General features: G+C 41.8%; 1 protein-coding gene across 5 annotated transcripts in view; it reads left to right on the top strand.

The window, feature by feature from the left end:
- Window positions 1-16641: 16641 nt before the first annotated feature.
- The window catches only part of NCK2 (NCK adaptor protein 2), a 194728-nt gene continuing 193504 nt past the window's right edge, over window positions 16642-17865 (top strand). For 4 of the 5 annotated variants that reach the window (XM_043998285.1, XM_043998280.1, XM_043998284.1 and 1 more), the window contains exon 1: window positions 16642-16751. The gene's annotated coding sequence lies outside the window, so the exon portion shown is untranslated. Of the gene's footprint in view, window positions 16752-17705; window positions 17776-17865 lie in introns of those variants that run through there. The other variant, XM_043998282.1, reaches the window with a different exon arrangement.

The following is a 17865-nucleotide window of genomic DNA, read 5'->3' as shown; positions in this document are numbered from 1 at the left end:
AAAGTAGAAGGGGAGATTAAGTAAAGGGCAAGGGAATGGGTTGGGGGACTGACAGACGAGAGGGCAGTCTGGGGGAGGTGGTAGAAGCAAAACACTGTCAAAGAGGGAAAGGGTGAGAGGAGGAAGAGGACAAACAGGAAGAAAAATAGGATGGGAAGAAATAGAGCTAGTAATCATAACTGGGAATGGGATGAACACTCCATAAAACAGAATTGGATAGCAGAGTGGATCAAAAATCAGAATCCTACACTATGTTGTTTATAAGAAACACACTTGAAGCAAAGAGATAATAAAGGTTAGAGCTGGAGCTCAATCTATTATGCTTCAGCTGAAGTTAAAAAAAAAAGCAGGGGTAGGGGAGGGGGGAGGGAGGGAGAAAAATCTAAAATTGGAAAGCTTGTATAAACAAAAGTTGAGAACTATCTTTACATGTAACGGGAAAAAAATAAAACACTTTATTAAAAAAAAGAAAGCAGGGGTAGAAATACTGATCTCAGACAAAGCAAATGCAAAACCAGACCTAATCAGAAGAGATAAGGAAGGAAAGTACATCTTGCTAAAAGGTACCATAGACAATAAAGTAATATCAATACACTAAGTGGTATAGGATCCATTTTTTTTTTAATTTCTAATTTTTTTAGCATCCAAATTCTTTAAGGAGAAATTAAGTGAGTTACAACTTCATGACCAAACAAGGTATAGAGAGCATTACAAAATGTCAAATGGATTATTTTGATTATATAAAATTAAAAAGCTTTTGCGCAAACAAAACTAATGCAACCAAGATTAGAAGGAAAGCAGAAAGCTGGAAAACAATCTTTACAGCAAGTGTCCCCCATAAAAGCCTCATTTTTCAAATATATATATAGAATGGAGTCAAATTTATAAAAATACAGCCATTCCCCAATTGATACATTGTCAAAGGGTATGAACAGGCAGTTTTCAGATGAAGAAATCAAAACTATCTATAGGCATATGAAGAAATGCTCTAAATCACTTTTGAATAAAGAAATGCAAATTAAAACAACTCTGAAATACCACTACACACCTACCAGATTGGTGAATATGATAAAAAAAGAAAATGATAAATGTCGGAGAGGATGTAGGAAATTGGGGACACTAATAGACTGTAGAGCTGTGAACTGATTGCTCCATTCTGGAGAGCAATTTGCCCAAAGAGCAACCAAACTGTGAATACCCTTTGACCCAGCCATACTAGGTCTGTATCCCAAAGAGATCATAAAAAAGGGAAAAGGACCCACATTTGCAAAAATATTTATAATAGCTCTTTTTGTACAAGCAAAATATTTGGGAATTCAAGGGACGTCCATCAATCGGAGAATGGCTGAACAAGCTGTGGTATATGAATGTAATGGAATACTATTGTGTAATAAGAAATGAAGAGTAGGCCGATTTCAGAAAAACCTGGAAAGACTTGTATGAACTGATGTAAAGTGAAAAGAGCAGAACCAGGAAAACATTGCGCACAATATCACCAACATTGTGTGGTGATCAATTATGAATGATTCAGCAACACAATGATCCAAGACAAGTACAAAGGACTCACAAAGGAAAATGCTATCTACATCCAGATAAAGAACTGATGGACTCAAAATGCAGATTGAAGCATACTTTTTTCACTCTTTTCCATGTTTTTTTTCCCCTTTTGCTTTGTTTTGTTTCACAACTGTGACTAATATGGAAATATGTTTTACACAATGGCACATGTATAACCTACATTAAATTGCCTACGATTTTAGGAAGAGGGGAGGAGAAGGGAGAGGAGGGAAAAAAAATTTGGAACTCAAAATCTTGTAAAAATGAATGCTAAAAATTGTCTTGACATGTAATTGGGAAAAATAAAATACTATTCTTTATGTAAAAAAAGAATACATAAAAAAGAAAACATTAAGGTTTGGTTCCCATTCAAACCGACTTACTTGATGCTATAAAAATAACTTCCTCTCCAAGATACAACCCAGAAGTAAGTGTGATAAAATGTAAATGAGGGTCTTGAGTATTATAAAATTTGTAGAGAAGGGAAAAGAGGGATTTCTCAGGGCAAAAATGATGATTGTCTTTATCATGTGGAATATGTGTCTAAATGGTGTGAATCCCTGAGAAGGGAATATAGTGATCCTGCACAAGGGGGAAGGGGACTCCAGATTCGTCCAGGTGTCTAAGAAATGGGGAGGGAATACATATTTGTGAGGAACCAAGAGAGATTCTTAGTGAAATGATGGCATTCAACAGGGACATGAATGAAGGATGAATTGATCCAAAGTGAAGTGGTTCAAGGAATCGGCTTCCAGAAAAAGCCTTTAAGAGCAAAATAGAAAAAGATAGAATACAGAAAAAAGCATAGCTGGCAAGGATAAAACCCAGTTCAGTGCTCTTTCCATTACCCCACCAGAGACCAATTTAGCTACTTAGATCCGAAAACTCATCAATTTGGGTATATTCTCATTCTTTCTCTCTCTCTCAACACCTTCCAAGCAGTGAGATAAGCATCAATCAAAAGATATTTCTCATGTGCTCCTACCTGCACGACAGTGAGCTAGGCAAAGAAGGATAAAGAACAGAGTGCTGGACTTCGAGGCAGGAAGATCTGGGGTTCAAATTTCCCTGATACTTATTAGTTACATAACCATGGAGGAAGTCACAATGCCTCTGAGCCTTAATTTGCAGAAGGTTTTATTTAATATTTTAATTGTATGCCATACAAGATGAGAAAAGTAAAATTATATTAAATCAGTCAGTTAACAAGTATTTATTAAACTCCCTATCATGAGGGAGATACTTTATTAGCTTCTGAGAATATAAAGACAAAGATGAAATAAGAGGCTTAAGGGGGAGACAACATATACCTATGTACATTCAAAACTTACGGTGTGTACAAAGTCATTTTGAGGGGAGAGGTGCTAGGAGTTGGGAAATAGGAAAAAGCCTCAAGGAGAAGGTGGTATTTGAGCTGAGCTTTGAAAGAAACCACAGATTCTAAGATTTGGAGGTAAGGAGAGAGTGCATTCAAAATATAAGGGACAAAGAAAGGATATGGACTGTCATGTGGGAAGAACAGTAAGACTGGACTGAAGATCCCTGGATTCCTTTAATTCCCAACCAAAATTCTACCTCCTTTCCCAAACCCGGTTAATTCCAGTGCCTTCCCTCTGTTGATTATCTCCAATTGATCTTGTATATAGCTTGCTTAGTAAATATTTATTTGCATATTGTCTCTCCTATTAGACTGTAAGCTCCTAGGGACTATCTTTTGCTTCTTTTTGTATCCCAGATGCTTAGCAAAGTGCCTGGAACATAGTAGGTACTTAACAAATGTTTACTCAATTGAAGAATGCAAGAAAGGAAGTGATGTATATGGAAGATGGAATGGCCAATTGCAATCAGGCTCTAAAGGATGGAAAACATCAAATAGAAGAGCTTGCATTTGATACTAGAGGTAATAAGGGTCAAAAAGAACTTCTTGATCAAGGGAGTTTTTTAGTAATATTACTTTGGCAGTTTCATGGAGGATGGATTAGAGGAGAGATTTGAGGCAGGGAGACCACTTAGGAGGCCACAAGAAGCAAACAAATATGTACAGACAAGCTATGATCATTCCAGTAAACAGGAAGTAATTAATGCAAGGTAGGCACAAGAACTGAGGGTTTGGAAAAGGCTTTTTGTAGAAGGTGGAATTTTAGCTGGGACTTGAAGGAAGTCTGGAGAGTCAGGAGGTGGAGATGAGAGAAAACAGTCTAAGCAGGGACAATGCTTAGAGATGGAATAGCTCATTTGTGGAACAGCTGGGAGGTCAGTGTCACTCGACTGAAGTTCTGTAGTAAGAAGACTGGGAAAGGTGGTGGTGGCTAAGTTACAAAGAGCTTTGAATACCAAACAGCCTGAACTGTTGGCTGGTAGGGGCAGTGTGACCTTGAGAAGCCATTTCATCTCTTTGAGCCTCAGTTTCCTCAACTGCAAAATGAAGGAGTTGGTCAAAATGGCTTTTACTTCTTCTAACTCTATGATCTTAAATTTGGAGGACTGCGTTTAGGGGGGAAGATGAGCTTTGTTCTGGACATGCTGAGTGTGAGATGACTACGGGATGTTTAGGTTGAAAATATCAACAGGCAGTTGATGATTTGGGGCTATTTAGAATTTATGCTGAAATCTCTGCACTGTAGTAAAAATTAGTAAATTACAACTTGTGAAATGGTTGACATATAACTATCATCAGTGAACAATTTTTATTGGAATAAAAATGCAGGGTTAGTCTCTAAGATCAAGTGTTTGAAAAGTCACTATTTACATAGAGAGATTTTTCTGTTTAGGTAGGGAAAAAAAAGGGAGGAGTTGCAAATAATACCCTCTGGGGAGCAGTACAAAGTGCCTTTATGCCTTCTCAGGTAATATGCCTTAGAAAAATGGGGAAACTAGATGACTTAACCTGGAGACACATTTTTTGAAGAAGAAATGTTCTACCTTTGGATCGGTGGGTGGTAGTAGTAATAAAAAAAAAATTAAACTGAAACCAGAGGTCGTATAGCAATTCGTTAGAAAAGCCTTCTGTTTTGGGGTTAGATGACAAAACAAAGAAATAAACAAATAAAAACCGTTTTCTTATGGTTGGTAGGAATTGAGATTTTTTCCTATGGTCCATCTGAAATTTAAGTCTGACAACAATCTCTGGTAGAAAGCATTAAGGTGGGGTTGGTTTGTAGTTTCCTGAACCACAAAAAGACAGATCTTTTATTGAATTTAGGACCTTGCTAGTCATCTCACCTCTGCAAATCAGCAGAGAGCTAGTGGTATCTCATTGCCAGGAAACATGAATTTAATGGGAGGCCAATCTGTACCTGACTATAGGTGAATTAACATAATATCAAAAAAGGAGAACTTGGCTCAAGGTCTGAAATGTTCCTTTTGGAAGAGAGGGAGGAGGGAATGATTCTGTTTCCAAATCTTTTCCCTCTCCCTCCCTTAGTTTATTCCACTAATCTAAATTGGTCTGGGAATGGGAAAAACCTTGTTCTACCAGTTTAGACTCACCCTTTGCTAACTGGACATCAGATAAAGGGCATTTACACATAGGTGGAGACCAGAAGTCTCAGGTCAAGGCTGGGGAAGGGACCTTTGCTCTGAGAGGTTGGAAATGCTAAGGAATGTGTCCCGGTAAGTAGCTCCTCAAGTTTTTTGGGAATAATATTTCCTTGGTCATTTTCATCAGTTTCCTTGTAAAGATGAAGAAACAGCTCCTCTGACAAGGAACTGAACCCATGCCCCTATCCCCTGACCTCAGTAACATAGGAGGTTAGGTTGACCATTTGGTTCTCCTAGCTTAGATGTCATGGGGATGACCCTTTGTCCAGACCACAGCATCAGGGTTGACAGCTGGCTTGTCCTAATAAATGGTAGATCCAGTTTGGGAAGGGCAAAGGAACACGCAGAATCAATTCATCAGCCCATTGAACATAGGAGTTAATAATGATTTTCATGTCATGGGCCCCTTAGCAATCTAGTGAAATCCATGGACTTCTCAGATTAGTATTTTTAAATAATTGAAGGAATTGACAGTTTTTAGTTATTGGCTAGTGAAAATAAAGCCAAGTTCATGGATCAGAAATCTACCAGCAGACACTCATGGTTGGGTATATTATTAATGATTCCTGAGTTGCCCCAGGGCCCCACCTATTCTTTTTTCTTTTCTTTTTCTTTTTAGTGAGGCAATTGGGTTTAAGTGACTTGCCCAGAGTCACACACCTAGTAAGTGTTAAGTGTCTGAGGCCGGATTTGAACTCAGGTACTCCTGAATCCAGGGTTGGTGCTCTATCCACTGTGCTACCTAGCTGCCCCCTCTTATTTCTTTTTTTAAAATTTAATTTGATTTTATTTAAAAAGGTTTTTTTTCCAATTACATGTAAAGATATTTTTTGAGTCCCATATTTTTCTCCCCCCTCCCCCCTCCCCAAGCCAGCAAGCAATCTGATATAGGTTATACATTACAATCATGTTACACATATTTCCACTTTAGTCATGTTGTAAGAGAAGAATCAGAACAAAAAGGAAAAAAATGCAAAAAAGAATAAACAATTGGGGCAGCTAGGTGTCCAGTGGATAAAGCACCAGCCCTGGATTCAGGAGGACCTGAGTTCAAATCTGACCTCAGACACTTGACACAACTAGCTGTGTGACCCTGGGCAAGTCACTTAACCCTCATTGCCCCGACAAAAAAAAAAGCAACATCAAAAGTGGAAATAGCATGTTTCAATCTGCACTCAGACTCCATAGTTCTTTTTCTGAATGTGGAAAGCATTTTCCACCATAAGTCCTTTGTCTTGGTTCATTGTAGTGCTGAGAAGAGTTAAGTCTATCACAGCTGATCATCACACAATGTTGTTGATACTTCGCCCCACCTATTCTTAATCTACACTGTTTCCTGACCTTTGGAGGAGGTGGTTTTGTTGTAGGCAATCAATTAATCGTTAGGGATTTACTGAGCACCTGATAATCTGTAGGCATGAGTACTAGAGCTCAGCTCCCAGAAATGTTTGGTTCGAGCACCCTAGATTCTGTAGATCAAAAAACAATAATGAAGCAATCTCTGTTACCCAGAAGCTACCCACGACACTAACTACCCATAGAACAATGAGTGAGGGAACTGAGTTTCACCAAAGGGGCAGAACCAACCTTAACTGCCAACGAGTAAATTTGACTTAGACAAATCAACTAAGGGGGGTGGGGGGGAGTAGGAAAGAAAGTTGGGTTTAGAATTTTCTGGGTAAAATCATAGAAACCTTCGACCTTGAGGATGGAAGTAACTGTAAGAAGGGTTCCAAGGCTTTCATCAGATTGCCAAAGGGATAAAATGACAAAAAAATTAAGAACTCCTTAAGAACTCCGTTAAGAACTTCTGTATTCAATGGACTTAGCCAGGATGGAAGTGGGAGTGATGACTGGACTCTGCTTGTTCCCCTGCCCCTCCCAAACTGGATCTACCATTTATTGGGGCAAGCCAGTTGATGTTGTGGTCTGGGTAAAGTGGCATCCCCATGACAACCAGGCTACAAACACTAAAGCAGTGTGTGACAAACTGAATTTTAGGGTCAATAACTAGGGTGTCATTTAGGGAAATGCCCCTTTCAAGGTGGGGCCCCACACCCAGTGATAAACTTAGAAAGCAGATTCTAGGGGCCTTGCTAACCCATATCCATCTTAGATCAGAGGCTGGAAAGCTTGTTCTAGCCTCCAGCTATTAAAGAAGTAAGGCAGCAAGGGGCAGCTAGGTGGTGCAGTGGATAGAGCACCAGCCCTGGATTCAGGAGTACCTGAGTTCAAATTCGGCTTCAGACACTTAACACTTACTAGCTGTGTGACCCTGGGCAAGTCACTTAACCCCAATTGCCCCTACCCCCCCCCCCAAAAAAAAAAGAAGTAAGGCAGCTGACTCCAAAGACTAAAACTAAAAGAATTTGGGAGTGAGCTAAGGACTAGTCTACCTCCATTTACATATTATGATATGTAAATCTAGTCTTCCATGGAAGACTAGGGTTAGCATGTAAGACTTCTTGTGATCTTTAAACTTTTCCTCTTGGTTATTGTAAGCTCCTTTGGTTACCAGGAATCAGACACCCTAAAACATGATTATGTGATTTTCAGAGCCCTCAGGATAGAAGAGAAGGTGGGGAATCTGTATCCTTTTCTCCCAGTGGAAAGAGGCTGGGGCCTTGGCTTTCCTGGTACCTACCTGGAGCCAAAGAGAGAAAACCATTAGCTCTGGAGAGTCTCTCCCTGCCAGCTCTGTACTGTGCCCCCTTCTTCTATGTTAAGACTAGCTTTCTTGGGTTCACCTAATTTTATTACAGTGTTATTTCTAGTGTTGTTTTTTTTTAACCTTAGTTTTGTCTGATCATAGATTGAGAGCTGTAAGGGATGTCAGAGGTCAACTAGTCCATCTCCCTCATTTTATAGTTGAGAAAACTTGTAGCCCAGGATTGGTGACTTAAACCAAAGTCACAGTGGTAGTAACTTAATGTATGGATGTAGTCCAGTTTGAGGTTCAGCAAATTCATCCCCTTTTCAGCTCAGCTTAATAATTAAGAATCTGGAAGTATCACATTTATCTCTGCTCTTACCAACGGGGAGGGGGCAAGCTGGCTCAAGGTGTTTCTTGCTTTGGTCCTAACCCTAGCAAAAGGGATTAATCAATGAACAACAGCATTTGGACAGAACATTTGGGTACTCACGACCCTCCCAAAGGGCTAGTGTGGTTCAAGGGAAATTATACTGTGTCTATCACCCCTCTCACCCCAACAAAATTGCTAATGAAATCAGGTCAAAATAAATATTGAGGCCAACCTGAGAAAGAAATAAGCCACTAAAGGGAGAGCATACAGCTTAAGGCAAGGTGTGTGTCTGTAGAGAGGTTGGGGTTTGTATTGATGTGTGGGGGAGATGGGCACTGGCCTGATTATGCCCATATGGCTTTGTTTTTAGTACCAGTTGACCAAGGGACTGCCATTCTTTTTGGCTGTCTGCCTCCCTGAGTCAGCTGAGAAGCCATCCTCACCCTAGGGTGATTATCTCTATTTGTGTATCCCAGAGTATAGTTCATTCGACCTTTATCACTGGGCAACAAGGAAAATACATAGCTTGGTTTCCACAGGTCCCTTGTTCAAGGACCAATTTTCAGGGCCTACAAAGTGGCAGAAGACAGTGGCAGATTAGGACAGGAAGAAAACCTTTGCCTTGGTAGAGAAAGTTAGGACTCCTGGCTGTCACTCTTCAAAACAGTAATGTATAAAATACTGTTGATATAGGCAGGGATTGTTAGTAATAACCATGATAATGATAGCTAACATTATATAGGACTTACTAGGTGCCAGGCCCTTTATAATTATTATCTCAGTTGATCTTCACAACAACCCTAGCAGGTAGGAAGAATTATTCTCCCCATTTTACAAATGAGGGAACTGAGGCAGACAGAGGGTAAGTCTTTTGGCCAGGGTCACACTGCTAGTTAAGTGTTTGATTTGAACTCAGGCCTTCCTAATTCCAGGCTAAGCACTATATCAGTTCTGCATACAGGCAGAAAAGTAAGGAGATTTCTTTGCTAAAGCAAAGTGAAAGCCTTTTTTGTCATTTGTCTGAGGTAAGCAGAGTAACAAAGAACAAAAACATTCATTATACCCCTTTTCTGTTCTGACTCTTTCCCCAATTCTCCAGTTGACTCAGTGGCCAAGTCTTGTTGATTTTGCCTTATAAGAAGCCCCATCCTTTCCCTGGTGCTACCACCCTAATCCAGGTCCTCATCACTAATCAATCACCAAGCACTTATAAGCTGCCTAAGATGTGCTGGGTCCGGGGGATGCAAACACAAAAAGGACACTACCCCTGTCCTCAAGTAGCTTACCTTCTATTCTGAGAGAGATTTACACACTTAAGTACAAAATAAAATGAAAGGCAATACCGGGTACATTTGTGGGGGGAGGCACCGGAAGTTGGGAGGGAACCAGAAAAGGCTTTATGCAGATGTGTTATTTAACTGGAGCTTTGATGGAAGAAGAGATTCTAAGGAGTGGCAGTGAGGAGGGAGAACATTTCAGGAATTGGGGAGAGTCTCTGAAAACTCACTAAGTTAAAAAATAGAGAGCCATATACGAGACTAGCTCTAGAAACTGTGTGACCCTGGGCAAGTCACTTACCTTCTGCCTCAGTTTCCTCATCTGTAACAAGTTAGGTTAGTTTGGCTGGACTATGGAGTATGTGAAGAGAAATGATGGATAACAAATCTGGAAAGTTAGGTTGGAGTTAGATTGTGAAGGGCTTTACATGCCAAAGAGAGGGATTTGTATTTGATCCAAGCTACATTATGGAGCCCCTGAAGATTCTTGAGCAAAGGAATGATGTGATCAGATGTACTTTGGGAATATCACTTCAGCAATTTATGTGAATCGGTTGGGGAGGTCCACAATTAGGATGCTTCTGTAATCATGCATGCAAAAGATGATGGAGCTCTGAACTGCACTGGAGGGTATATATATAAGTGGAGGTGATGGTAAAGATAAGTGAGGACTCCAGGATGACTCAAAGATTGTGAACCTGGAAGAGGTGAGGAGCCCTCAATAGAAATGGGATAACTGGATTGTTCTGACAATCAGGTACCTGGCTTACCTCCTTCAATCCATCATGCATATTATGCATCCTGCTGCCAGACTAATCTTTCTTTGATGCCACATAGAATGCAAGAGTTGGAAGAGACCTTGGCAATTATCCACTCCAATACTTCCTATTTTTTAAATGAGGAAACTGAGGCCAAGAGAGGGGAAATGAGTTGCCCATGGTCACATAGGTAGTAAGTAACAGGGTCAGCACTAGGGTTCAAGTCTTCTGTCTTCCAGTCTGGTGTTCTTTTCCCTTATCTTCCATAATAATAATTTAAGTTTATATAACATGCTAAAGGTTGTAAATAGCACTATTTGATCTTTACAACAGCTTTGTGAGTTTGGCCCTATTATCTGCCATTTGACAGATGAAGAAACAGAAACTCAAAAGGGTTAAGTGACTTACTCAGGTCTACACAGCTAGTGAGTGTCAAAGGCAGGATTTGAACCCAGGTCCTCTCCAATATTCTATCTACAACAGCAGGCTTTTGCTCCTTGACTTCTTACTGCACCAGGTCACAACTCTTCTGCCAGACTGAAGTTTTATTACAACCTTTTATTTTGATACTATAGTTCTTTCCTCTTAACAGTTAGCCCTATTCTCTAGCATTGAACCCTTCACTGTAACAAAGAAAAGCATTTAAGCAAAGCCATCTGATTACAGCCACTGTATCTCACAACTGTACACGGATTCCACATCTTCATCCTCCCCGCCCCCTTTCCTTATCAGTTTTCTAGGACTAAGACTTCCTTATAATTTATTAGAGTTCAATGCTTTTCTTGTTATTGTTTCCATTATCATAGTCACTGTTCTCTTGTCTTTTTACCCTGCATCATTTCATAAAAGTTTTCCAATATTTCTCTGAATTCCTCATATTTGTTTCTTTTCTTAAAAAATACACTAAATCTGTGATTTTAATAGTAAAGGGAGTGCTTGGTTAGATACTTGATTTACCAATGCAGGTGGTCAATTTCTCTGTCATCTAGTTTTGAGTTGTCTGGGGACACTGAGAGGTTAGTTGATTTGCCTGTCCATGTCATAGGCCAGGGTTGAGACTGTTTCCTAGTGTTAATCATATTCTATTACACTCATATACCACATCTAGGCCAGTTTCCCATCTTCTGAACACACCATGATGGCAGGTAGGCATTAGCAATGGAATTAAAAGGCCCAGGTTCAAGTCAAGAGCTCTGACATTTATAAGCTATGTGACTTTGGTTAGTTATATCCAGAAACTGGATATAAAATGACTTTGAAAACTGTAAAGCATTACATGAGTAAATAGTTGTTAAGATTGATATTAGTAATACTACTGGGGTACTTTAAGATCCTGAAGTATAAAAAAAATGAATTTGGTTACATTCACTATACTGTTTATAGTGAGGTAGGAAAGTAGACTCCAACTGGATTTGACAAAGCTTTTTAACATCTGCTGAAACTAATAGAGTTTTTTTGAATAACTAAGTTAAATTGAAAATCCGCTAAGTTAAAACATACCATTCTTCAAGCACTGCAATTAATTGAGGTTTGGCTGTCTTTAAGCAGAGATTTTCCTCCTGTAATTTTAACATAAAGGAAAATTTCATTTTGCAAATGAGCAGAAAACAATATGGCTATTTATGAGTTTGTAAAAAAAAACCCCTCCCATATAAAATAATTTTGCTCTACCACTTGCCTCTAGCAAATACTTTTAAAAGCTTGAGTTCTTGTGGGTGGGAGGTGTGAATGGGGGAGGGGGAAGAAAAGTTGGAACACAAAGTTTTAAAAAAATTGATATTAAAATTTTGTTTTTACATATATTTTGGAAAATAAATTTCTATTAAAAAAAGTAATCCAAGGTTGGGTTGTTTTTACTTTTCATTAAATGTCTACTAAATGTGACATGTCACTTTAAAACTTATGTATAGAAAACTCAAAATGGCCCACACTAAAAACAGAAGGCAACATATATGGGCACGATTGAAGAAAGGGAATCAGTAACTTTCAAACATGCTCAACTTTCTATATATTTTTTTCCTATACAATTGCATTCAACCTTTATGAGATTTTCTGCATCTTGTTTTCGTTTTTTTGGAAAGAAGCTAACTCAACCAATACAGAATTACTGAAAACGCAAACTTATCATAAACACATAGTAATTAAATGCCACTGAGCATACATATAACAGACTTGTGGGTTTTATTTGGCTATATGTGTTTAAACTTTTTATAACTTGTATTTTTTCTTCAATCTTCATATATCATTACAAATCAATCAATCAGGCAGCTAGGTGGCACAGTGGATAAGGCAAGGGATTCAGGAGAACCTGAGTTCAAATCTGACTTCAGACACTGGATACTTACTAGCTGTGTGACCCTGGGCAAGTCACTTAACCCTCATTGCCCCATAAAAAATAATAATAAAAATCAATCAATCAAGTGTTTATTTAGCGCCATATTAAGTACGAAGAATTGAACAATCTTTGAACAATCTACTCCAAATAGCTTATATTCTTTGGCTTATACAAAGACCCCCAAGGGCCAGTTAGGTGGCATAGTGGAGCATCAATTCTGGAGTTAGGAGGACTTTAATCCAAATCTGGCTTCAGGCTCATATTGTGTGACCCTGGGCAAGTCACTTAAACTAGATTGCTTCAATAAAAAAATAAGTAATTAAGTAAGTAAAAGGCCCCAAGACTGACAGAATGGATAGAAAGCCAAGTCAGAGGCAAGAAGATGGTTTCAAGACTTACTTCTAACATATCACTTTGTGACCCTGAGCAAGTCACTTAAACCTTTCTAGGTCCCCAGGCTGCTCTAGGACCTGCAGTAGAAGAAGGTGAGTTTCTGCAAAAATAAAATGACAAGTCTAGCTTTAAAGTTTAAAAAGAAAAAAAAAGCCTGAAATCCTGCCACCTTTTGAGTCCTTTAATAGTGGTAGAAAGGTGTTTAATGATTGAAGATCTCTTTTTAGCCTCTTTCTCCCTAAGTTTACATAGATAAATAACAATTTGAGCTCTGTGATCCCATCTGTTTTCAGGGGCTAGTAGTGAAGCTAGAATGAAAGCTTAGGTCTCTCTTGACTATTATTTTAAAAGAGCAAGGGTTTAATGAGAATCTACCAGGAGTTTAGTATTGCTCAGACTGTGATGGTCCCTGCTCTCAAGGAATTTATAATATAGTCAGAGAGATGGCTATTAATATAGATGTAGGAAGTAAAGAGGAATAAGGGGCAGCATGCATCAAGTGGTAAGTGCTGTATTATAGATTTGAAAATAAATGATCAGACATTTGAGTAGTCAGAGAAGGGTCATATATGGAGAAAAAAGAATTTGAGATGGCCAGGCAGACTTCTAGATAGGAGAAATCACATATACAAAGGCAGGGAGGTGGAAATAAGCATGGCTTGGATGGGAGCAGTCAGGCAATTGTGATCAAACTGGCAAAGTGCTGACATTAGGAAGAGGAGAAATTGGATAGGTAGGTCTTAAAATGAGTAAGATTTTACTCAGTACCTGGCATTAGGCTGTGAGCTACTTAAAAACCAGGGCTGGGTTGGGTTGTTTTTTATTTTTAATCCCTTTCTTTCTACCCCCAGTACACTTAGCACAGTGTCTAGCATACAGTAGGCATTTAACCAATGCTTGTTGAATTATGTCAAGCACTAAGAGTATAAATTCTATAGTAAGACAGTACCAGCCCTCATCTGCTTACATTCTATTGGAGAATGAGGGGAGTTTAGACATGACATGAGAGGAAATCAAAAGTTGCTATAGGTTCCCGAATAGAGATGTAATATAAAAAAAGTTGTATTTTGGAATGATATCCTGAGCTGGCATTACTATGCATGATGAATTTCAAGGACAAGAGTATCAAGACAAGAAGACAATGATGAGTCTGGGTAAGGATGAGCCAGGAGAATGGAAAGGAAGAAGCAAATCTGGAAGATGTTTTAAAGAAAGAACTGATGAACCTATAATTAACATTTAAGAAGTGGAAATGGATTTTTGATGTTATTTAATTCCAATCCCACAATTTGCTTGTATATTAGATTGGACGGTAGAATTGGAAAGGGGCTTAAGAATGATATTGTCCAATTTCCTAATTTTGCAGATAAAGAAACCTGAATATGAAGGACAAAGGAGTCAAAGATAAAACTAAAGTTTCTTTGTGGAAGGACTGGGTATGTTGTAATTGACAAGAGGGAAATTGGGAAGGAGAACTGGCTTTAGGGAAAAGATGATTTCCAATGTATTGCATATGAGATGATGTTACATTTAAATGGAAATGTTCTTTTTGAAGCTAGAACTAGAATCAAGGCAAACCCTACCTTGGGGTAGGAGTGAGGTGGAGGAGGGCAACTATATAGAGATTAATATAGTGGGAGATGCAGTTTTAGAGGGAATTTGTTTATGAAACACCTACTATGGACCAGACAGTGTTAAGTGCAGGGGATACAAATGCTATAAAGGCAGTCCCTGTCCTCCAGGAGTTTACAATCTAATGGGAAAAGATAACACACAAAAGAAAGCTGAAAGGGGGTAGGGTGAGCCTTGTTCTTGAAGATCAGGAATTGGATTTAAGTGAGGGTCCAGTGACAAGATATATGTCAGGACCACTGGCCCTGGATGTTTAAAGCAACTGGGGTTGTGACTTGCCCAGAGTCACCCAGCTAGCAAGTGTCTGAGGTGACATTGAACTCAGATCCTCCCAACTTCATGGCTAGTGCTACATCCACTATGCCACCTAGCTACTGGGGGGTGGGGGTGGGGTTTGAGGAGAGAGAGACACAGAGGAAGGAAAAGGGCATGGTGAAGAAGTCAAAAAGGCCAAAATGGGTGAGTCAGATGGGTAAATGAGATATCAGCCCTGTCACCCTCCTTAAATGGAGAGATATATGGCTAGGTCTTCCAATCAGAAGGGCAGAGGGTACCAATGAGGTGTGGGTAACAAGGCTGGTTGTTAAAAAATAAAGGAGATGAAGAACAACTGCTCAGAGGTAGAAGAGCCAGGGTAATGAGATATTACGGGAAACCACAACAGTTTTAAGAAAGAGAAGCTTTGAGAAAGTGTCACATATCAGAGAGTTAGTAGGATAAAGACAGAGAAAAGGCAATTGAACTTTGGGGGAGGTTCTGGCAACTTGGACAACAGTTTTCAGTAGAGTGGTAGGAGTTGGGTTTAGGTTGTGGGGGATTACAGCAGGAATGGGAAGAAAAGAAACTGAAACAGTAAAGACCTATCCATCTCCCCCAGCCACTCCCCCAAATTTGAAGAGAAAACAGATGATAGTTAAAGGCTAAGGGATCAAACAAAGGTTTGCAAAACAAACTTTAAACTTTACTTAGGAGGAGTTCAAAATTTTTTGAAGGATTATTATACCTTTGATTTGCACTAGGCTAGGCAAACATAAATCAGACTCAGAGCTACAGATAAAAGGTTATATTTTAACACTAAACAAGAGATCAAGAATATATCCAATATTAGACAATCGTAGTTGCTCAGTTAAATGGCAGAAGCAATAGGCAGAAGACCCCTGACTCTTTTGTTCTGTGTATTATTACCAAGTTACCTACCGCTAGTAGAACTTACTGCTTTTACAAGAATTTATGAACTGAGCAAAGGGGTTTGGTATTTAGACTATTAGCTGTGTGCCTTGTGGAAGACATATGGGAAAGAGCACCTGGATATCCAGGTTAAAAGTGAAACTTGGGTTGCTTTAAATGTTGTTAAATGGTAAAAGGAATTCTTATTGGCAAACTATAGGGTGAAAAGAACGCACCACAGATGACAATTCCATGTGAGACCTGACATTCAAATAATTTCATCTCTGTCTCATAGCAATAGACTGCAATCACAACCTGACAGACAAACCGATGATATACAATCAACAAAGGCTGGTTCTGCCTCTTCCATTTTTGAATTATTTCCAGGAGGGATACCTGAAATTAAAACGTATTTTGTCGTAAAAGTAAATACATGCAAATGCAAACGCCCCCTAGAACGCAATTGAAGGGAAGAAAAAGGAGACTCCCCCCTCCTTTTCTGATGGATAACAGGCCTTCTTTCCAGGGACTTTATCTGGGGTTTTGTTTGGGAGGGTAAATGGGCACTCACTCAATAGCTTTAGTATCAGGATAAGAAATCAAATAAATAAAAAAGGCCACCCACGAGGGCCTTTTGTCAAAGCCAGAAATAACTGCCTTCATTTCCATTACCTCCCTCCCCCCAAAGTCCGCACGTGCACTTTAAGGTTGCAAGGGAGCCCAGCTCTCCCTCTAGCCGGTTTACCCACTACCGCGGATGGGCGGTATTTACCCATCGTTAAGTGGCGTGCAACCTTCCCGAGCTCACCGAGGAGTCCTTGAACCATTTCTAGCTCTCCTACTGTAGCCTGAGATCCCGTCGGTCTTTTTGTACCCAGCGTTCGCTGGGAGAGGTAGCAGGCGAGAGAGTGAGAGCAGCCTCAGAGCAACCCCGCCTCCTTTTCTCCCCCTCTAGTCGGCTCCCCAGTCCCCCACACTGGGGGGCTCCGGCAGAGTTCTCTCCGCCTGGAGGAGCGCATCCCTACTTGGAAGGCAGCTGGTCCCCTCTAGCCCAGGCACCTTGAACTCTGTAAGTGCAAAGGGGTGAGGCCGTGCCCGGGGCTGAGCTGGGCACAGCAGCAGTCAGAGCAGTCGGGCACTGCTCTGGCCGGTGTCCCCCTCTTCATTCCCCCCAACCAGCCCCTCGAGGGCCGGCTGCCCGGGGGCCAGCGGCGTGCCAGGCGAAGCGGCAGAGCCGTGCCAGACCGGGCGGCCGCAAGTGCCGCAGCTCTATCCGGTGCTTGTAAGCCAGGGCAGGGCAGCGAGGTGAGGGGGGGGGAGAGGCCGGGGGGGGGGGGGAGAAGGCCTCCAGGCGAGCCCACCGCGTCACGGCCCGGGCCGGGGGAGGAGCACCGAGGAGGCGGTGGCGGCCAGAAGAGGAGGAGGAGGAGAAGGGGAGGGGAAAAGGAGGAGGAAGAGGAGCTGGAGGAGGAGGGAGTTGTGTGCCTGGGGGGAGGGGCCGCTGCTGCTGCCGCCGCTGCCACCACAGCCACCGCCACCAGCACCACCAGCACGGGGTTGGTCCGGCCGGGAGCCGAGGAGGGGAGCAGGAGGACGAGAGAGAGGCCTGGGAGACGATCGGCCCGCGGGAGGGGAGGAGGAGGTGCAGTAGCCGGAGGAGTAGAAGGAGAGCAGCAGCGCCGTCCCCTCGGGAGAGTCCGCCTCCGCCGCGGGAGGGGGAGCGGGAGCGGCGGCGGCGGGAGCAGGAGCAGGAGCAGGAGGCGGCAGCAGCAGCCGCGGCGGCGGCAGCGAGAGCAGCAGCAGCAGTCAGCGGCGGCGGTGCCGAGGGGAAGGAGGGGGAGCGGCGGAGACAAAGAGCGGAGCCTCCTCTAGCGGGGGAGCCCGGCTGCCGCCGCCGCCTCCTTCTCCGCCTGGGCTTGAGTGTGTCGGGCCGGCCGGCGGGGACCCCTCCCCGGCTCCCGTGAGTTTGGGTGGGGGGCCCTCACCCGTGCTTTCTGCCCCACTCTACCCCACTGTCAGCTCTCCGGGCTCTGCCTCTGCTCTCCCGGCCGAGGGCGGCCCCCTCCCCCCCATCACCCGCCCCCACTCGCGAGGTAAGAGCCGGGCCGGGATGGGGAGCGGTGCGGGGAGAGGAGGGGCTCCGTGCGCGCGCGTACGGGGCTGTGGGGTGGGAAAGGGGAGAG

This window comes from Dromiciops gliroides, chromosome 3, assembly GCF_019393635.1.
Source record: "Dromiciops gliroides isolate mDroGli1 chromosome 3, mDroGli1.pri, whole genome shotgun sequence".
Lineage (NCBI taxonomy): Eukaryota > Metazoa > Chordata > Mammalia > Microbiotheria > Microbiotheriidae > Dromiciops > Dromiciops gliroides.
Note: the sequence above shows the minus strand (reverse complement) of the source record. Positions and strands in the feature narration are given on the sequence as shown.